The sequence below is a fragment of the Hakea prostrata genome, chromosome 7 (genome assembly GCF_041222555.1).
Source record: "Hakea prostrata isolate BN-2017 chromosome 7, UWA_Hpros_2, whole genome shotgun sequence".
Classification (NCBI taxonomy): Eukaryota; Viridiplantae; Streptophyta; class Magnoliopsida; order Proteales; family Proteaceae; genus Hakea; species Hakea prostrata.
In genome coordinates, this window is record NC_142606.1 from 29,456,866 (window position 1) to 29,476,306 (window position 19,441).

General features: G+C 41.6%; 1 non-coding gene across 1 annotated transcript; it reads right to left on the reverse strand.

Annotated features, from left to right (window-relative positions):
* Positions 1 to 246: 246 nt before the first annotated feature.
* On the reverse strand, positions 247 to 353 carry LOC149010874 (small nucleolar RNA R71). Its single transcript, XR_016174882.1, has one exon. It is a non-coding gene; the product is annotated as a small nucleolar RNA R71 (small nucleolar RNA).
* Positions 354 to 19,441: the final 19,088 nt, after the last annotated feature.

Below are 19,441 nucleotides of genomic sequence, written 5' to 3' on the forward strand. Positions count from 1 at the left end.
TGGGTTACGAAATTGGGGTTACCTGATCAAGATGCATATTTGTTCCTTAGGGAGTTTGAGGAGGTTTGTGTCCTTATGAAGGTACAACAACTCACTGATGATGCCGTAAGACTATGGTTCATTACATTTGCATTAAAGGATCAAGCCAAAAAGTGGCTTTATAGCTTACCTAAGGATAGCATTACCACATGGGAACAATTTACTGTCCTATTTTTGAAGAAATTCTTTCCTTTCTCTAAGACGAACAAAATAAGAAATGATATTCTTCAATTTCGTCAGAAACCCAATGAGTCCTTTGCTAAGGTAATGGAGAGGTTCCAAAGCCTTCTCCAAGAATGCCCTCACCATGGTATAGAATTATGGCATTTATGCCAAATAATTTATGAGGGTATCGATTACCAAACAAAGAAATTTTTGGAATCTATGTGCCCCACAGGATTTACATCGTTCACTGATGATTCCGAAGCTTGGAAATTTCTTTTAGACCTAGCAGATAGAACTAGAGAATGGGAGTCAACCCAAGAATCTGAAAGGACTAGTAGGGGATATTTTGTTGATAGCCAAGTTCATAAGGAAGCACAAATAGATAATCTTTTGAAAAAGTTAGAGACTTTGGTAGTAAAAGTTGCACCACCACCACCTAGTCAAGCACATTTTATTGACAAATCTATTGCTATGTGTGCATGGTGTCAGTCTCCTACACATGTAATTGAGGAATGTCCTAGCTATTCTGAAGGCCAACATGAGAATGTCAGTGTGATGTTTCCAAACCCGTACAATAACACGTACAATCCTGGGTGGAAGAATCATCATAACTTTTCATGGTCTCTATTGGTGCAACCTAGAGGGGGGGGGTGATTCGGTTGTACCCCGTGGATTATCCCAAATTCTCGGTTTGATTACAATTTCAAGTTAAGTTGACAATTTAAATGAAATTCAATAAAGGCAAGCAATCACAACACAGAATTTATAGTGGTTCGACTATACAAGTCTACGTCCACTCCTCTCTTGGCCTCAAGAGAGTATTCCACTATTGATTCTCTTTCAATACAATGGGTAGAGATCAAACCCTTACAATAATCTTTGTTGCGGGGCAAGAGTACCCTTTACAATCTTTGTTTAACAAGCAGGGCAAGAGCACCCTTCACAATCGTTGTTAACGGGCAAGAGCACCCAATCAATCTTTGTTAACGGGCAAGAGCACCCAAGACCAGATTCTAATCAACCTAGACTAGAATTCAATAACCAATACAAATACAAGACGTGTCGGATATTACCTTGACAAGATGTGTGACACTTTACCTCTTGTATGAGTGTGATGCAATGTGAGTTGTATGCTCAAATGGAAGTGTATGCACCACCGACGCCCTTAATCACCTCAAGCTTGGCTTCTGCAAGCGTAGTAACACCTTGGTATATCTCTTCAAGGTTGGGAGAAGATGAGAGGCAAAGCACAACGCCTTTGGTCACCTTGAGCTTGGTTTCCACAAGCTTGCTTAATACCTTGGAATGTTCTTCAAAGTTGGGGAGAAGGTGAGGGGCAAAGCACAAGGCTTTCTTGCAATTTGAGAGCTTAGGATCACTTGGGGAGTGGGTGATCAAGTGTAAGTGTTCAACCTCTCAAATGAGGTGAAATGGGTTTATATAGAGCACCTTTGAGTGCCAAAACCCAATCCCCAACGGATAGAAAACGGACACATTTTAAGTCCACTTTTCAGTTCAGACGGACGTCCGTCTGGTCAGACGGTCGCCCGTGTAAAATCCAGCCCAAACCTAACCAGGACACCCTATTTGTTTTAGGATAAAGAAAGACTTGTTTGATGTGAGACCTTAAAGTTGGACCTTGATTTCAGTGTTATTATTTTTGGAAGCCTTAAGAAGTCATGCCAGACCTTTCCCTTAGGGTAGATCTATAATATCCGGCCTTATCCTAACCTTGACCCGGCTCAGAATCTGTTATGTTTGTAGGTCCGAAGACTTGAAGTGGGGGGGGGGGGAAGAGACTTGTGGACCCTTTTGGTTTATTATTTGGTGTCAAAACCCAAGCCCATGGACATTGACGATGATGCCCCTCACTTGAGAGCATTGTCAGTGTTAGTTTTGAATCTGCGCACCGAAGAAGGGTGAATTAGTTGAAATACCTGATGAACTCCTGTGCTCAATCCGAATATATTTCCAGAAACTAAACTTCTTGATTGACTTGTAGGAGAAAACCTTACTCAATTTGACCCCATATAGCCCTCCAAACCCCTGTCCGAAGTTGTTGAACTATGTCTGGCAAATCCTACTTGCGCATCAAAGAAGGTGAGCTTAGTTGGTGGACTTAATGAACTCCCATGCTTGATCAAAATGTATTTCTGGAAACTAGACTTCTTGATTGACTTGTATGAGAAAAACTCACTCAATTTGACCCCGTATAGCCCTCCGAATCCATGTTTGAAGTTGTTGAACTATTTCTAGATTTTCTGCTGAAACCTGTTACCTATTTTGGTCGATCCTCTTTGGTTGATGCCATCAACCAAAGACCATCGACCAAAGTAGCTCAGATTCGAGAATAATATGCTTTTTGGATATTCCTTCCTCTATTTAAGTGAAACCTCGAACCTAGAACCATATTTTACTCATTTCAACACTTGAGAACGTGGGAAGACTCCTCTTAGGCTCCTCCTTGGCTTGGGTGACAATCTTTTACAAGAATCATTGTCTCTCTTCTCCAACTATCATCTTCTAAGGTATGATTCTCTCTCTTGCTCTCTATCCTACCCGCTTCTCTTCTACTTTTTACTGATGAGACCATGGCCAAGGTGCTGCAACCTTGCAAACACCTTGCCATGAATGTCTCTTCCCATGTATACTTGTTTTTCCTTCATTCTTGCTATGCCTCACTTGCATCTTGATCCTTGCATATGAATTACCATGATTCTTTGTTTAACAACTTGATTTCTTATACTAGACTAAGATGTAGAGTATGATTAGTCTAATTCCTGGCTTGCAAATGATTGTAATCATGTCCCTAATGTGAGATCCCACCTATTCCTAACCTTGCTGTTGTACCAAATACATATATACCATATGCATTGTTCGATTTATTCTCTGCTGTACGAATTGCCTAGTTTCGTTTGGTAGAAGTTTACCCCAATCTGATCTATTCTCTCCACGATTTCTTCTTGTGCCTTACATTCCCTTTGATAGGAGGATGATCTTAAATCATTCCCATGATTGATCCTTCTATCCCTGCTGTTCTAGAGTGGATCTCCATACACTCTATAACCTTGTAAATTCTCCACATGATGATTTCGAAGAGAAATCAAGTGTGATCTTCATGATTTGTTATTCCTTCTAATTATTTCAAGACTTCAAGCTTTTCATCTCCTATTCTTCAATCAAAGAATTGTAATCTCTCTTGTGTTGTATTGATCTACTCTTGCTATGATTTATTCTTTGAGATTGAGATTATGAAGTAGATGTTGCATCCTTGCAACATATTGATCCTTGCAACCATCTCTTCTACAATCTCCTTTCATTCTTAAAGTTTTATGATCTTCATATTAATCTTCGCCATGATCCTTGTGAAATCTTCATGAAGCCATGGTCATACTTTCCATTTGATTTCAAAGCATGTCAGATTTACTCCTTGTTTTCTTACAAAAAGACTTATTGTTATTTGTTTTCCGTGGACTTTGGGAAAAGGAAGCCAAGATAATAGGAAAGTACCCCCCCTCCTTTTGAAACCAAGTTCTCTCCCAATTTCGAGGACGAAATTATTTTAAGGGGGGGAGAATGTGAAATCCAGCCCAAACCTAGCCAGGTCACCCTATCTGTTTTGGGTAAAGAAGGGTTTGTTTAAATGTTGACTTTGAAGTTGGACCGTGATTTCAGTTTTGTTTAAATGTTGATTTGAAGTTTGACCGTGATTTCAGTTTTACTATCTTTGAAAATCTTAGGAAGCCATGTCAGACCTTTTTCTTAGGGTTGATCCAATGTCCCAAAATGAGGGATGATGTCTTTGTGGGCCATCTCAGTAGAAGATGTGGTGTTTGACCCAAAACCCATGGATATTGATGATGGTGTTTCCTTATGGAAACCTTAATTGATTTGGTATTGAACTACTCACTAGTGAAGAAGAACTTGGTTGATGGACCTAAAGCTTAGTTGGACCTGGTTTGAAGACATCCCTCCATACTAGGTAAGTAGTATGATGCGTTGAAAGAAGCCCATCCAAAAATATTGAAGTTAGGCCCATTAAATCCCTATTTTTGAACAAGCTGTCTAGGCAATGGCATTTTTGTAATTTTCTGTTTTTAAGGTTTTTAAAAGCTTTATTTCTTTTAATTTCGTGGTAAACATTCCCACTAGGTTTCTAACTCTCTATGGAACGTGGAAAGGACCTTAGATCTTCCTCTTTGGCAACCAATCAATCAGTGTGGTCAGTTTGGTGAAATCCTAGTAAATCTTGGACTCTGTGTGCTATTTAAAAGGGGGAACTCCATGTTTTCCAATCACAATCTGTTCTAAACTTTTGGAGAACGTGGGAAGAGCCCTAGATCCTCTCCTTCGAAGCCAAGGAAGACCCTCAAGCATCTGTTCAGATTTCTTCATCGGTTTCTCTTCTAAAAGGTTATTATTCAATTCGTTTCTTCTTTAATTCATTCTTTCTTCTCTACTTCTGATATTCTGATTATGAGAAGGTTATTACACTGCTGTAATAACCTCTTCTCTAATTCTTTTAGCCCTAGGGTGAATCTTGATTACCCCTAGCCTTTCCATGAGAGCCATCAGTTTTGTTCTGAATCTGCGCACCGAAGAGGGGTGAATTAGTTGAAATACCTAATGAACTCCTGTGCTCAATCTGATTATATTTTCTGAAATTAGACTTCTTAATGGACTTCCAGGAGAAAACCCCACTCAATTTGACCCCATACAACCTTCCAAATCCCTGTCCGAAGTTGCTGAACTATGTCTGTCAAATCCTGCTTGCGCATCGAAGAAGATGAGCCTAGTTGGTGAACCTAATGAACTCCAATTCTTGATCCGAAGGTATTTCTGGAAACTAGACTTCTTGATTGACTCGTAGAAGAAAACCTCACTCAATTTGACCTTGTATAGCCCTCCGAATCCGTGTTTGAACCTTGCTGTCCTGATTGGTCGACTCATTGGTCGACTGGACCAGTAGACCAATCCAATCGACCAATGGTGTCTGAATTTACCAATTTGGTCCTGTCTCTTCTATTTAAGTCTAATCTCGGGAATACTCCGCCTCCTATGCCTCCTAAGCCTCTGGAATGAGATAGAATCCTAATCTAATCAATTCCCTTGCATTCCTTGGTGATCTCTCACAAGACTTGAAGTAATCTTCTTCCTCTCGCATTAAAGGTATGTCTACTCTCTTTTCTTTCTTCTCCATCTCTGATTTTCTTTCTTTAATCTGTTCTTGGCTGAGATCAGGAAGAAGATGATGCACTCTTGCAACCATCCACTCCATGATCTCATCTTGTTCCTTGAGATCTATGATCATCATCATGATCTCAACCCCAGCCAGTGGAATCTTTGAAAACCCTAACCCTAATCCTTTGAAACCCTAACTTGGGTGATTATCTGAGAACCTTTGGTAACCTCTCATGTGAGGGAAACCTCATGGGTAATGTGGAGGTTGATCTAAATTCAATATTCTTTAATTCTTCTTGTTGTAATTGGCCAATCATCAATTCCCTCCCTCGTGTGATCTTAACCTTTTCATGGGAACCATAAGGGTGAAACCCTAATATCTTGGGTTAAATCAAGAACCCATATTTTTTACCATGACTTGATGATTTTATCTTCCTATATGATTCTAATACATCCTAGGAAGTTCCCCTTCGAATTTCGGATCAATCCGACTTCAAACGAAGAAGTTATGGCCAAAACAGTTTTCACTATCCTTTACTGACTCGATTGGTCGACTGATTGGTCGACTGGGTCAGTAGACCAATCAATCGACCAATGAGGTCAGTAGCTTCAATTTTCGCTCGATTTGATTCGTTTGCTCTCTGATCTTTTAGGTATCTTTCCTAATGTTATATCTATGCTTGTTAGGGGTTTATTTGCCATGTTTGGTGTCTCTCTCTTTGATCTTTGGATTATCTTCGGCGATAATCAGGTAAGGACAGTTGATTCCTTAACTACATAGATTGCTTGTTCTCTGGTTTCTACTTGATGAAACTATGAGATTACCTACTGTTATTGTATTTTAATTCTGATCTCCTACTGTGGGAACAGTAGCACTTATTTATATCATCTTTTCATTGTTTATGTTATATGAATTACTTATTACTGCTTAATCTGATGTTGCTTTTACATTCTCTTTTATATGATGAACTACTGGTTGTGTATGTCATGACTGATCTGAGAATGTGTTTGCTTAAGTTTGGTTTGGGATTGGGAAGTGTCCTTTTGACACTTCTGTCCTTGGACATTATCGGAAATAGTATGGGATGTTTCCGGGGTTGCCCATCGACACTTTCCCGAATCAATGGTTGTCATACCTAGGGATGTCTAGCAGTGTTTGGCTAGGATATACCCCTGTTATATCAGACCCGATTCGGAAGGGTATTGAGACCGAACGACCCGTGGTAGCAATGGGGATTCACGGGCATTCAAGACCGGTAACCAACCTGTGAGAGGACGGGAATCACATTGTGGGGGCCATTTATTGGAGGGTTGCATATGGCTAGACTTGGGCTCATGGGCGCTCGAGACCGGTGAGTTATATCCGTGAGAGGACATGAGAGCTTCCCGTTTACCATATGTGGATAACCAATAGGGTTGATGAGTCCGTAGTCCGAGTTGGTCGGTGCCATAGGATACGTTGACTCTAGTGCGAAGGATACCGGAAAGGATCGTCAGGGACGAGGAATGGACGTATCTGGAACTGAGTTGATATAACTGACTAGATGACTTGCATTGGGCTAGGCTTTTCCCTGACATGCGCCGGTACTTATGCCAAACGGTTGTGAGAGAGTGTGTTGACTTAACCGCTTACCATGGAAACTGTCCGAGAAGGATGCAGGACCCATTACCAATCGGTCGCCCGAGATATCTTAAATGGTTGGAGGGAATCCAAGATATCTTAAATGGTTGAGGATGTGAGCGGACCTACCCAAAGAAGTACGGTGCTATGACTTAAAGCATGTCTGCCATAGAGACCAACATACATAGAGTTTAGATGCATACATACATTACTTGTTTCATATTGCATTGCATCTTGTTATGGTTTGCTTCCATGTTATTTATGTTGTTATGGATTAACTTGCCTTACTGAGTTTCTTTCGAAACTCATTCCTTTTTTGTACAATCTGTTGTTAGACTTCTCTACAGGTTTGGATTTCTTTGACGGCCCGTATGAGGAAGCGCAAGGTGAAGAAGATGAAGACTGAAGAACAAGAAGAGCTGACTGAAGATGTGGATTAGATTTCTTTTGTTTCTTCTAGACTTATCTTTTACTTTACTTGTATTAGCTTAGAGCCTTATTTAGATTTCGATCTACCTTCCGCATATGTTTGTAGGGTGTATTTCCGCTATACTCTACAGTTGTCTTTTGATTTGGTATCTTGTTATTCCGCACTCTGATATTCTATAGTGATCCTTTTGAGATCCTTTTTTGACTTTTCTTATAAATTACTTGAACATTATGATTTGTTCTTGCTTTTGATTATGTTATTGTGCGAAATGGATATGATCGTTCCTAAACTTGATCTTTTGGGCTGTGGATCACACTCTCGGGTATGCCAGATAGGGTACCGGCTGGGAGGATGTGACACCTAACCTATTCCCCAACTAATTCCCTAGCTTCCCTTTCAATTACATCAATTTCTCATGAATGCTAGGATTCTTGTCTTTAGAACATAGGACCTCAATTTGGGGGTTTTCATTTGGACCATTGGATTGTGATAATACTTTCTAGGTAGTGTTATTACATTGTTATTAATCATCCCTCCAAGTTTCGGATCGATCCGAGCCCCGGAAGACCAATTTCAGACCAAAATCCCCAAAACCCACTATTCTGTCTCGAAGACATTTTGGTCGATCCTCTTTGGTCGATGCCATCGACCAAAGACCATCGACCAAAGTTGTTGCTGACAGTAACCTTAGCCAGTTTTGACCCATTTGATATCCGATCTTCCCGATTTATTCTCTAACTTATTATTGATGTTTGTTTAGGGGTCTTAACATTACTTTTGGACCATTTCTTGGTAATTCTCGATTCATCATCAACTCAACCTAAGGTAAGGATGGTTATCTCCATAAATATATAGGCCATAAACTTATGATTTGTGCTTATACTTAAAGAACATAGTCTCTTGATTACTTTTGATTATTATAAGACTGTTATATATGTTTTAGGACAGTAGTATTGCGATTCATATACTCTTGTCATATTGATTTATTATTCTTGATTACTTGTGTCTATGATGAATCATTTCAATATTATGATTTAACTTTTATCATGAAGATGTATTGAATGCATGAGAAATGATGAACTTGAATATGTGATTGCCTACGTTTAGGGATTGGGGAGTGTCCTATTGACACTTCTGTCCTTGGGCATCGGAGGGAATAGTATGGGATGTTCTCCGAAGGTGCCTATCGACACTTTCCTGGGTTATTGGATGACATACATAAGATTGTCTAGTTGTGTGGCTAGGTTTGTCCTTGTCGTGTCAGACCCGAATCGGAAGGGCATTGAGACCGAACGACCCGTGGTAGTGTATGGTTTGATGGGCGCTCTAGACCGGTAACCAATCCGGTAGGGGACATAAACCATGATACGAATACCCGAAAGGGGACATTTATTGGTAGGGTTGGAAATAGCTAGACTTGGGCTCACGAGCGCTTAAGACCGGTAACCAATCTGTGAGAGGACGTGAGAGCTTCCCGTTTACTATTTGTGGATGACCAATAGGGTTGATGAGTCCGTAATCTGGGATTACACTGACTCTAGTGTGAAGGATACCGGAAAGGATCGCCAGGGGTGAGGAATGGACGTATCTGGATCTAACTTGATACGACTGAGTAGATGACTTGCATTGGGCTAGGCTTTACCTTGACATGCGCCAATACTTAGGCCAAATGGTGATGTGAGAGAGTGGTGACCGACACCCCAGCCAAGGTTGTCCGGAAGGTTTCAGGACCCAATTCCCACCGGCTTGAGTGATTGAGATCTACCCATAGAAGTATGGTGCTATGACTTAAAGCATGTCTACCTTAGAGACCAACATTCATAGAGTTAGAACCATACTTGCATCATATGTTTCATATCATATTGCATCATGTTATGGCTTGTATCGTATGGCTTATGTTTTATGGAATGACTGCCTTGCTGAGTTCTTTTGAACTCACTCCTTTTTGCAACATATTTTTGTTAGACTTTCCTGCAGGTACTACTACTGAAGACCAAGTTGGTGACTCGTACCACACTGGTTGCGGTGAACACGTTGATAAAGACTAGCAGTCCGAGACTGATATTTGTCAGGAGCAGATTCGGCATGGCTTAGTTTCTTATGATTTTGTTATTTAGGAAACATTGTATAAGCTAGAAGAAATTGTAATTTAGTTGCTTACCTTTTTTTGCCCTTCTTTTGAGAACTAGTTGTAACCTTTACTGTTATTCGATCTACCTTCCGTTATTGTTGTAGAATGGGTTTCTGCCTCCCTCCACATTTCAATTATTTATTTTATTGGTATCTTTTCCCACACTCTGATGTTCCTTGTGATCCTTCTGATATTCTTTCTTTAACTTCTATTATTAAATTACTTGAAAATTTTGAATTGTTCTTGCTTTTGATTAAGTTATTGTGCTAAGTGGTTAGGATTGTTCCTAAACTTGATCTTTTGGGCTGTGGATCACTCCACCGGGTATTCCAAATAGGGTATCCCCTGGGTGGATGTGACAGTCCATCTGAAAAAGAGCAGTTAAATAGCCGTTATAAGCTGTTTTTACACCAGACAGAATTCCGTCTGGGCAGACGGTCAGCCGTCTGACCAGACAATCATCCATCTCAGACGGAATTCCGTCTGGCCTTTTGTTTCTGAAAAATCAGAAATGCCAAAACTAGACGGTCGACCGTCTGGGGCAGTTTTGCTGAACTATCTTTGGGCTGGGACATGGCTTGGGTTTTTGGACTTTTTGGTCAACCCTAAGCATTGTACACCTCACTAACATGTCCTAGGTCACTCTAGTAGCATGAATTACATATGATGGATGCATTTACATATATGTGTATGCGAGAGTGTCCTAAGCCCTAATTCAGCCTAAGTCTTGATCTTCGACTTGATCTTCGACTTGATCTTCGACTTGATCTTGAGCAACGGTCTTGATACTCATCTTGACTTTGGTACTTTGTCTAAGATGGTTTGAGTTGGTCTTGAGCTTGACTCTCTGATAATTCTTTGATCCGGTCATTTTGCCTTGAGATTCACATATAGTGATGAGATGGCATTTTCCAACTGTCTTCATGTCCATCTTGGCATGGTCATCTTGACTTAGACTTCATGTTTATCTTCATGTCCATCTTGGCATGATCTTGGCTTTGGCTTGGCTTGAGCATGATTCTCCGGTAATTCTTTAACCCGGTCATATTGTATCGAGATTCACTGTAGTGATGAGCTGGACAATACACATCTCAATGGAATCATTAGTAGATTGTGTTTGTCATCATCAAACTGATTGGAGGCCGATGTGGCAAATGTTGACATGGCATTTCCCAACAATCTCCCCCTTTTTGATGATGACAAACATACAAGTGATGGAATGATAGAAAGCTGTGAAAAACTATCATTCATGCACTTGGATAATCATATAGCCATGAAGTATACTAATTACCCCCATATTTTGGAACAATTCATAATGTGAGTCTCATATGATATGCATTATAGCAACATGCTAATATGAGTCTTATATGACATATGCATTTAAAACAACATGCTAATATGCTTCCAAACTTCATGCTAAAAAGGATACAATCTAATTTTAATTGTAACATTTTCTCCCCCTTTGTCATAAACAAAAAGGATAAGAAAGCATGGCATGCTCCCCCTACTTATGAAGCTCCCCCTTAACATAGCATCTCTTTCAATAAGAGTCAGATGATAGTAGGGAAGAAAAACATAAATTTTCATTTCATACCAAGACATGTCATTTACGTCAATAAGACCAAGATTCATGTGTAAAGACAAGTGTTCATCATATAAGAGCTATTTCAACTGAAAAGATTATATCATGAAACAAGAGCCGGTCAACTAGAAGAGTGTGCATACAACAATAGATAAGTGAAGCTAGTCTTCATCTTTGCTGCCCTCTTTGACATCTCCTGTAAAACCCAGCCCTAACCTTGACCCGGAAACCTTGTTATTTGTAGGTCCGATGACCCGAAGTAAAGTAAGAAGTCAGCTTTGGGCCATCCCAATAGAGGACTTGGTGTCTGACTTTGAATCCATGAAAGTTGATGATGAGGTTCTATTTATGGAAACTGAATCCTGATGAAGATCTGATTAGTTGATGGACTTGGAGTGCTCTCTATCTTGGTTTGAAGGCATTTCTACCTATTAGGTAAGTCACTTGACTTGTGTGCAAAACCCCTTTAGGATTGGATTTGATCTGGACCTTCAATTCCCTGTTTTGGTCTTGCTGTCGGCATTGGTCGATCGATTGGTCGATCGGGCCGATCGACCAATCCACTCGACCAATGAGTGCTGTCTTTGGCAATTAGGTTGTTCTTGCTCTATTTAAGTCCAATCTCGAGTCCACTTCGTATTTGCTGCCTCCAAACTCCCTGGAACGAACCAAAGACCTCTGCAAGTCATCTCTCTTGCATCCTTGGTGTTTTCTTGACGGATCTTCGTCGAAACTCTTCTTTTTGCATAAAAAGGTATGTCTACTCTCTCTTCTTCTCCTCCATCTTTGTTTTTCTTTCCTTTTTGAGTTGAGACAGTAGAAGAGATGTTGCATTCTCTGTTGCAAACATCTCTGAACATGTTCTCATGATCATCCTAAGGATTTGAGGCTAGAACAATGATCTTAACCATGATCATTGCAAGCTTTTGAAGGAATCATGATCAAACCATGATCTAATCTTTGTTAAACTTCTAATCTGAATTCTGATCTCTTTGGATCTTCTATGTTGATCATGTTAGTAGTTAATTACTGTGTTTTCCTTCCATGATCCATAATCTATCAATTTCTAGTTGTTCTCTTCTACCATACTATGTGTTCTTCATGATGCATGATAGTTACATATATGGTAGGTTTTATTTCCTTATTTAGATTTATGCTTCTAAGCCTTATTCCTTGAAGATCTAAGTATGTTTTCATGATACCATTACCTGAAGCAAAGATCTATCCTCCTATTGTTCTTGTCTTTGTTTTCTATTTCAAATTCATCAAGATCCATGGTTGATTTAATTATGGTAACTTTTTGTTTCCTAATTTGGATCTTGATATCTTGATTGGATTAGTGTTTTGAGGTCCCCTATATGTTAGAATACTACTGATGTAGTCTACCCCTTGATTAGTACCCTTTTGAACCACCAAATTCGGATTTCATATCTTAAAACTCTGTTTTTTTAGGCTATCGTCTGCATTGGTCGATCGATTGGTCGATGGACCAGTCGACCAATCCACTCGACCAATGAGTACAGCAACTCCAGAATTGGTCTATGTTGGATGTTTTGGTATCTTTTCTGTTAGGGATCTTTCCTAATATGTTGTATATACTTGTTTAGGACCTTCTTCTCAAGTTTGCCGAGATCTTACTTGATTTCTTAGGATTCCTTTGCGAGTTATAAAAGGTAAGGATGGTTATTTCCTTAATTACATAGATAGCATGAATCTAGTTTCTATATTTGAATATCATAGATATGATTCCTAAATTAGATTCTTACAATGATATACTACTGTTGCATAACTTTGATTGCAGTAGCATTACTTATTCATATTAAATTGATTCATGCATGATTTACTTACCAATGTTATAAAAGTGATTGTAATTATTGATTTCTTTCCATATATGAAGTTACCATATATGTGATGATATGAATTGATGCATGTGTATGCTTAAGTATGGTTTGGAAAGGAGAGGTGTCCTTTTGACACTTCTGTTCTTGAACTACTACGGGAATATTATGGGATGTTTCCGGAGATGCCCTCTGGACACCTTCCTAAACTGTTGGATGACATATCTAGGATTGTCTAGTAGTGTTTGGCTAGGATGTCCTGTTATGTCGACCCTAATCGGAGGGGTATTGAGACCGAACGACCCGTGGTAGCAATGGGGATTCATGGGCGCTCAAGACCGGTAACCAACCCGTGAGAGGACAGGAATCACATTGTGGGGGCCATTTATTGGTAGGGTTGCATATGGTTAGACTTGGGCTCACGGGCGCTTAAGACCGGTAACCAACCCGTGAGAGGACGTGAGAGCTTCCCGTTTACCATATGTGGATGATCAATAGGGTTGGTGAGTCCGTAGTCAGGGACTATGAGGACTCTAGTGTGAAGGATACCGGAAAGGATCGTCAGGGACGAGGAATGGAAGTATCTGGATCCGACTTGATGTAACTAAGTAGAAGACTTGCATTTGGCTAGGTTTTACCCCCGACATGCGCCAAGCACTTATACCAAATGGTTGTGAGAGAGTGTGTTGACTTAACCCCCCGCCATGGTTTGTCCCGAGGGATGAAGGACCCATTACCAATCGGCTGCTCAAGACCGGTGAAATGATCCGTGAGAGAATCCAAGATATCTTAAATGGTTGAGGATGTGAGTGGACTTTCCTAAAGAAGTACGGTGCTATGACTTAAAGCATGTCCGCCAATAGAGACCAGCATACATAGAGTTAGATTCATTCATTCATTGCTTGTCTCATATCATATTGCATTCATGATTGTTCGGAATCCCGCCATTTATGTTATTATGGATTTTTAATCGCCTTTACCGAGTTTCTTTGAAACTCATTCCTTTATTGTACAATGTTGTTAGACTATCCTGCAGTACCGAGTACTATGACGGTCCCTATGAAGAAGCACAAGGCGAAGAGACATATCTCCAGGAAGGTGATTGCGGTTACCACAATTACTCGAAGATCCCGCGAGTGGTTATGCTCCGTACGATGCTTAGTCCGACCATTGAGTGGAAGCGTCCTTGTGCCATTTATGAGATTTACACTTACAAGGATGTTGTCTATAAAGTGGAGAACAATTTAGTTACCCAATGTACTAGCTACTGGGGATTAGGTTTTGTCTAGTTTATTCTTTAGAGCTACTTTTTCCGCTGGTTGTAAAGTGGGATTTTTGCCTCACTTTACTTATCTGTTTGATACTCTGATTATATCTATTATTCTAATTCATTTATGATTCATTCTTTCTTTATTGGATCTATGATTTATCTTCCGCACTTTTATTATGATTGTTCATGATTATGTTATTGTTTATGTGGGAGGTTGATCACTCGATACCCGATCTTCGGGCTGTGGATCACACTCTCGGGTATGCCGATAGGGTACCGGCTGGGAGGGCGTGACATATTGGTATCGGAGCCCAAGGTTCGAGGAGATCCTAACCACAAAAGACAACAATCTGAACATTCCCGAGTCATTGATCCGAAATGACTCTTCTACTCTTAGAAGTGAATAATAGAACACCGAATTAGAAACTTGACCTTTGAGGCATAACAGGAACATTTCCGAATAACATACCATAATTATACTTGAACAAATGTCACTAATGCAAGGAAAAGAAAGGTGCATAACATACAATAATTAAAGAGGAACAAAATGAACTTCATTAATTTCAAAAGTTTTTACAACGATTACATCCGAAATGCATAAATGGAAATCCTAAGGTACAGTCTATCTAGGTGATCCGCTCCGATCTCTCGTATGCTCGAACTCCTCTCGCTAGCCGAGTCACCCGATGCTCTATCCTATCCCGTCGTGACTCCATCCTCTCGTACATCTGCTCCTGTCCGACCTCCATTCTCTCTAGCATGGAAGTCATCGATCTCATCCGTGCTCCAAGATCCGAAGTCTCCGGAACCGCATGTGAAGGGCCACCTACCTCGAAGTGTGATGAAGGAAACTCGTGATGCACGGGCTCAGCCTCGCGCATATCTGCATCATCTCCGGCCCGATCATCACTATCGGACCGATATCCTCTCCTCCATCCTCTCGATCCCCGATCCTCATCCTCCGATTCATCATCATCCTCACCCTCCGGACCAGAGATCTCTCTGATCGCCGCAGTCTCATCCGACGAATGGTCCGAGTCCCAATAGGGTATCCCCGTGATCTAGTGTCCACCGGTGTATCCTCGAAACTCACCCCGAAATGCCCGAAGATCAAGGTCGTAGCCTCCCATAGCAAAGGTTCCGCATGCTAGGCCGCAGAACTAAGTCCAAAGCATGACCCGCTGAATGATGTAGGAGAGATCGATCTCGAAGCCCATGTAGATGCGGTAGATGACTAAGGCCTCCATCACCGTGACCCGATGGTGATGTCCCGCTTTCGGCATGATGTCTCGGCCGACTATGCGACCGATAATCCGTGCAGAATCCGTCATCCGTCCGCTGGTCCACGGTGTGAAGCATCGACGGCTATCCCATAGCGTAGAGCATATCTCGCGAAGCTCGTACGGCATCGATGGTCTGTCCAGATCCGCTCCTCGCAGGTATCCACACACACCGCTGTGGATAGTAAGGAACCCGCAAGATCTCAGCCAAGTGTCCGGGTAGAGAAGCGAACTGAGTCCGGAAGACCCCGCTCCCGAGGACAAGTCTAAGTGGATGTCCTTGGCCTCGAGCCTCCTCTCGTGTAAGTAAGGTTGCTGAAGAACAACCTCACTAGTTCCCGGTATACCGGTAGATCCTCGGTGAAGAGATGAGTCCACCGCAATGTGTCGAACCTCTGCCGAATCCTAAAGGCTCCGAGCTGGGCGTAAGTGAAGTAGACGTCCCATCTCAATATTGCAAGAATCGAAGTAGGCCTCAGTACAGAACTCGGCCCGAGGTGTGTCAAACATGTCCGGTCTCCTAACCTCCCGTCTAGGCTCGAAGGAACCCGACCTCCGCCCCTAAGAGCACCTACGATGCGACCACGACCTCTACCTCGTCCTCGCCCTCCCCTTTGCATAGTGTATCTGTGAAAGAGACAAGAGACAATTCCAATTAGTGCTATTTTAAGATTTGAGCCAAAAGGGTATTTTCGTAATTTTTTGGAAAATTTCAATTTTGGGGGAAATTTGATTTGAACATACTAGCATGTGCGCAATACTTGGAATTTCATGTCTAGGATGTTTGTTTGATGAAAATCGATCGAAAACTTGGATTAAAGCGAAAAATTCAGCAAGAAGGAAATTTGGGGATTTTGCAATTTAGGTCAAAATTGGATTTTTGAAAAGTTGAAATTGGTTAAATCAAATTGTATGGACCTATCTACAATGTCATCTTGAGCATGTAGCATTTGATCTCGTGCGAAAATTTCAAGCGGTTTGAGAGAAAACGAAATTTTTCTAAAGATATCGATTTCGGTATAAAACTTTGCGAGATGAGCACCAATGTGTTAAAACTTGTTGTCTATGCATGGCATTGTGTTTAAAACCTAAGGAATATGTTTCTAAGCATTCCTAAGCATGATTTCTAGCATTGGATACAAGTAAAGCATGGTTTTATTGAAATGCAAGCATGAGAAGATGAAAATGGAAGGAAGATTAAGAGGTTTACCTTGTTTGTGAAGATGGTGTGTTGTGGTGTTGTTGTTGAAGCACTAAATCACCTCAAGAACACTTGTGGGAACTCTTGGAGATTTTCCCTAGAGCTCTCTCACCTTTGGAAGAAGTTAGAATGAGGTTGGAATGTGGAAATGAGGCTTATAATGCGAATTTTCGCATTCTCGCACGCATTGGTCGACTCATTGGTCGATCGGGTCACTCGACCAATCACTCGACCAATGGTCACAGAGACCTCATTTGCTGTTGAATTTTTGGAAAATGTGATTTTTGCCTTATGGAATATTGTTTGATGACTATATGGATATATTTGAGCATGATTTAAGTTTTCAAATCATTTGGACTTGTGGTTTATGTTGAATCTTCGAAATTCGGTATTTTGATGTTCTCGGTTTTGCAGAATGGTTACTCCGAGAAGTGGGCGTGGTGAATCCAAGGGTCATGGAGGTGGTGAAGTACCTCAGGGAGGTGGTGAAGTACCTCATGGAGGTGGTGGGATACCAAATGTTGATCAGTGGTACCCATGAGATCCCCGGTGCCCCGAATGTTGGAAGTTTCAGTAGATATTGCCAATATTATGGGCAATATGATGCAGCAGCAAGCAGCTCGGCTCAACCAGATGTTGGTGGGTTTCATGACTCGCATAATGAGACCCGGCTGGTGCTAATGCGAATCCTTATGCCGCAGTCCCGAATGTGGGAGGTTTAGCTGGAACTCCTCATACTCGCCCGATGGAGAGTTTTCCAAGATGCAAGTACCCACTTTCACCGGAGTTACCAAGGACCCCTTGTTTCCTAACAAGTGGCTTCGTGAGTTGGAGAAGGCTTTCCGACATCCGCAATGCTCGGAAGCTCGAAGATTTTGTTTGCTGAACGTGTTGCAACAAGAAGCCGATGCATGGTGGATCTCCACTTGTCCTGCTTTTGGAAGGTTTGCATGCAGGAGTTGTAACTTGGGAGTTATTCAAAGAGGCTTTTTGTATGAATTACTTTCCCGAGGCGGTGAAGGATGCGAAGGAAACTGAGTTTATGATCCCGACTCAAGGAACTCGTCTCGTGTTGGAGTACCAACAGAAGTTCGAGGAGCTTCATTTCTTTGCTCGGATTCTTTGAAGGAAGACCTCGCCAAAGCAAAGAAGTTCTTCAAAGGATCGCGCCCCGCCATTAAAGCTTACCTCACAGCCCAGCCTATAGTGAGCTATGCTCAAGTGGTGCGTAACTCGAAGAAGTTGGAAGAAACAGAGAAGGAAAGTGCTCGGTGCAAAAGCCTTGGCAATCAAGGAATTCTGGTTTGGTGGATCGGAATGACCGGCTGCTTTGTGAGACCTACACACCTACCCCACTCCTACCTTTCAGGCTAAGAGTGTAGGTCGTAACACGGGTTTTCAGCAGCCGCCGCTTTGGACAAGAGTGGTGGGGGGGTGGGGGGGGCGGGGGGGGTGGGCTGGGGGGGGGGGGTGGGGCCGGGGGGGGGTGGTCTGGGTGGGTGGGGGTGGAGACCCTCCGGGAAGTTAGTGGTGTCTGGCTCGGCCCCTGGGAAGGTTCTGAAGAACAACTCCACTGGTTCGGGTAACCGGTAGATCCTCGGTGAAGAGTGAGTCCACGATGTGTCGAACCTGGCCGAATCCTAGGGCTCTGAGGTGGCGTAAGTGAGTGAGCGTCCCATCTCAATATTGGGGGCCGGGAAGTAGGCCTCGTACGGGGAACTCGGCTTGAGGGTGTGTCAAACATGTCACGGTCTCCTAACCTCCTGTCTGGGCTGGAAGGAACGACCTCGCCCCTAAGAGCACCTACGATGCGACCACGACCTCTACCTCGTCCTCGCCCTCCCTTTGCATAGTGTATCCGTGAAAGAGACAAGAGACAATTCCAATTAGTGCTATTTTAAGATTTGAGCCAAAAGGGTATTTCGTAATTTTTTGGAAAATTTCAATTTTGGGGGGAAATTTGATTTGAACATACTAGCATGTGCGCAATACTTGGAATTTCATGTCTAGGATGTTTGTTTGATGAAAATCGATCGAAAACTTGGATTAAAGCGAAAAATTCAGCAAGAAGGAAATTTGGGGATTTTGCAATTTAGGTCAAAATTGGATTTTTTGAAAAGTTGAAATTGGTTAAATCAAATTGTATGGACCTATCTACAATGTCATCTTGAGCATGTAGCATTTGATCTCGTGCGAAAATTTCAAGCGGTTTGAGAGAAAACTGAAATTTTTCTAAAGATATCGATTTCGGTATAAAACTTTGCGAGATGAGCACCAATGTGTTAAAACTTGTTGTCTATGCATGGCATTGTGTTTAAAACCTAAGGAATATGTTTCTAAGCATTCCTAAGCATGATTTCTAGCATTGGATACAAGTAAAGCATGGTTTTATTGAAATGCAAGCATGAGAAGATGAAAATGGAAGGAAGATTAAGAGGTTTACCTTGTTTGTGAAGATGGTGTGTTGTGGTGTTGTTGTTGAAGCACTAAATCACCTCAAGAACACTTGTGGGAACTCTTGGAGATTTTCCCTAGAGCTCTCTCACCTTTGGAAGAAGTTAGAATGAGGTTGGAATGTGGAAATGAGGCTTATAATGCGAATTTTCGTATTATGCACATTGGTCGACTCATTGGTCGACTGGGTCACTCGACCAATCACTCGACCAATGGTCACGAGAGACCTCATTTGCTGTTGAATTTTGG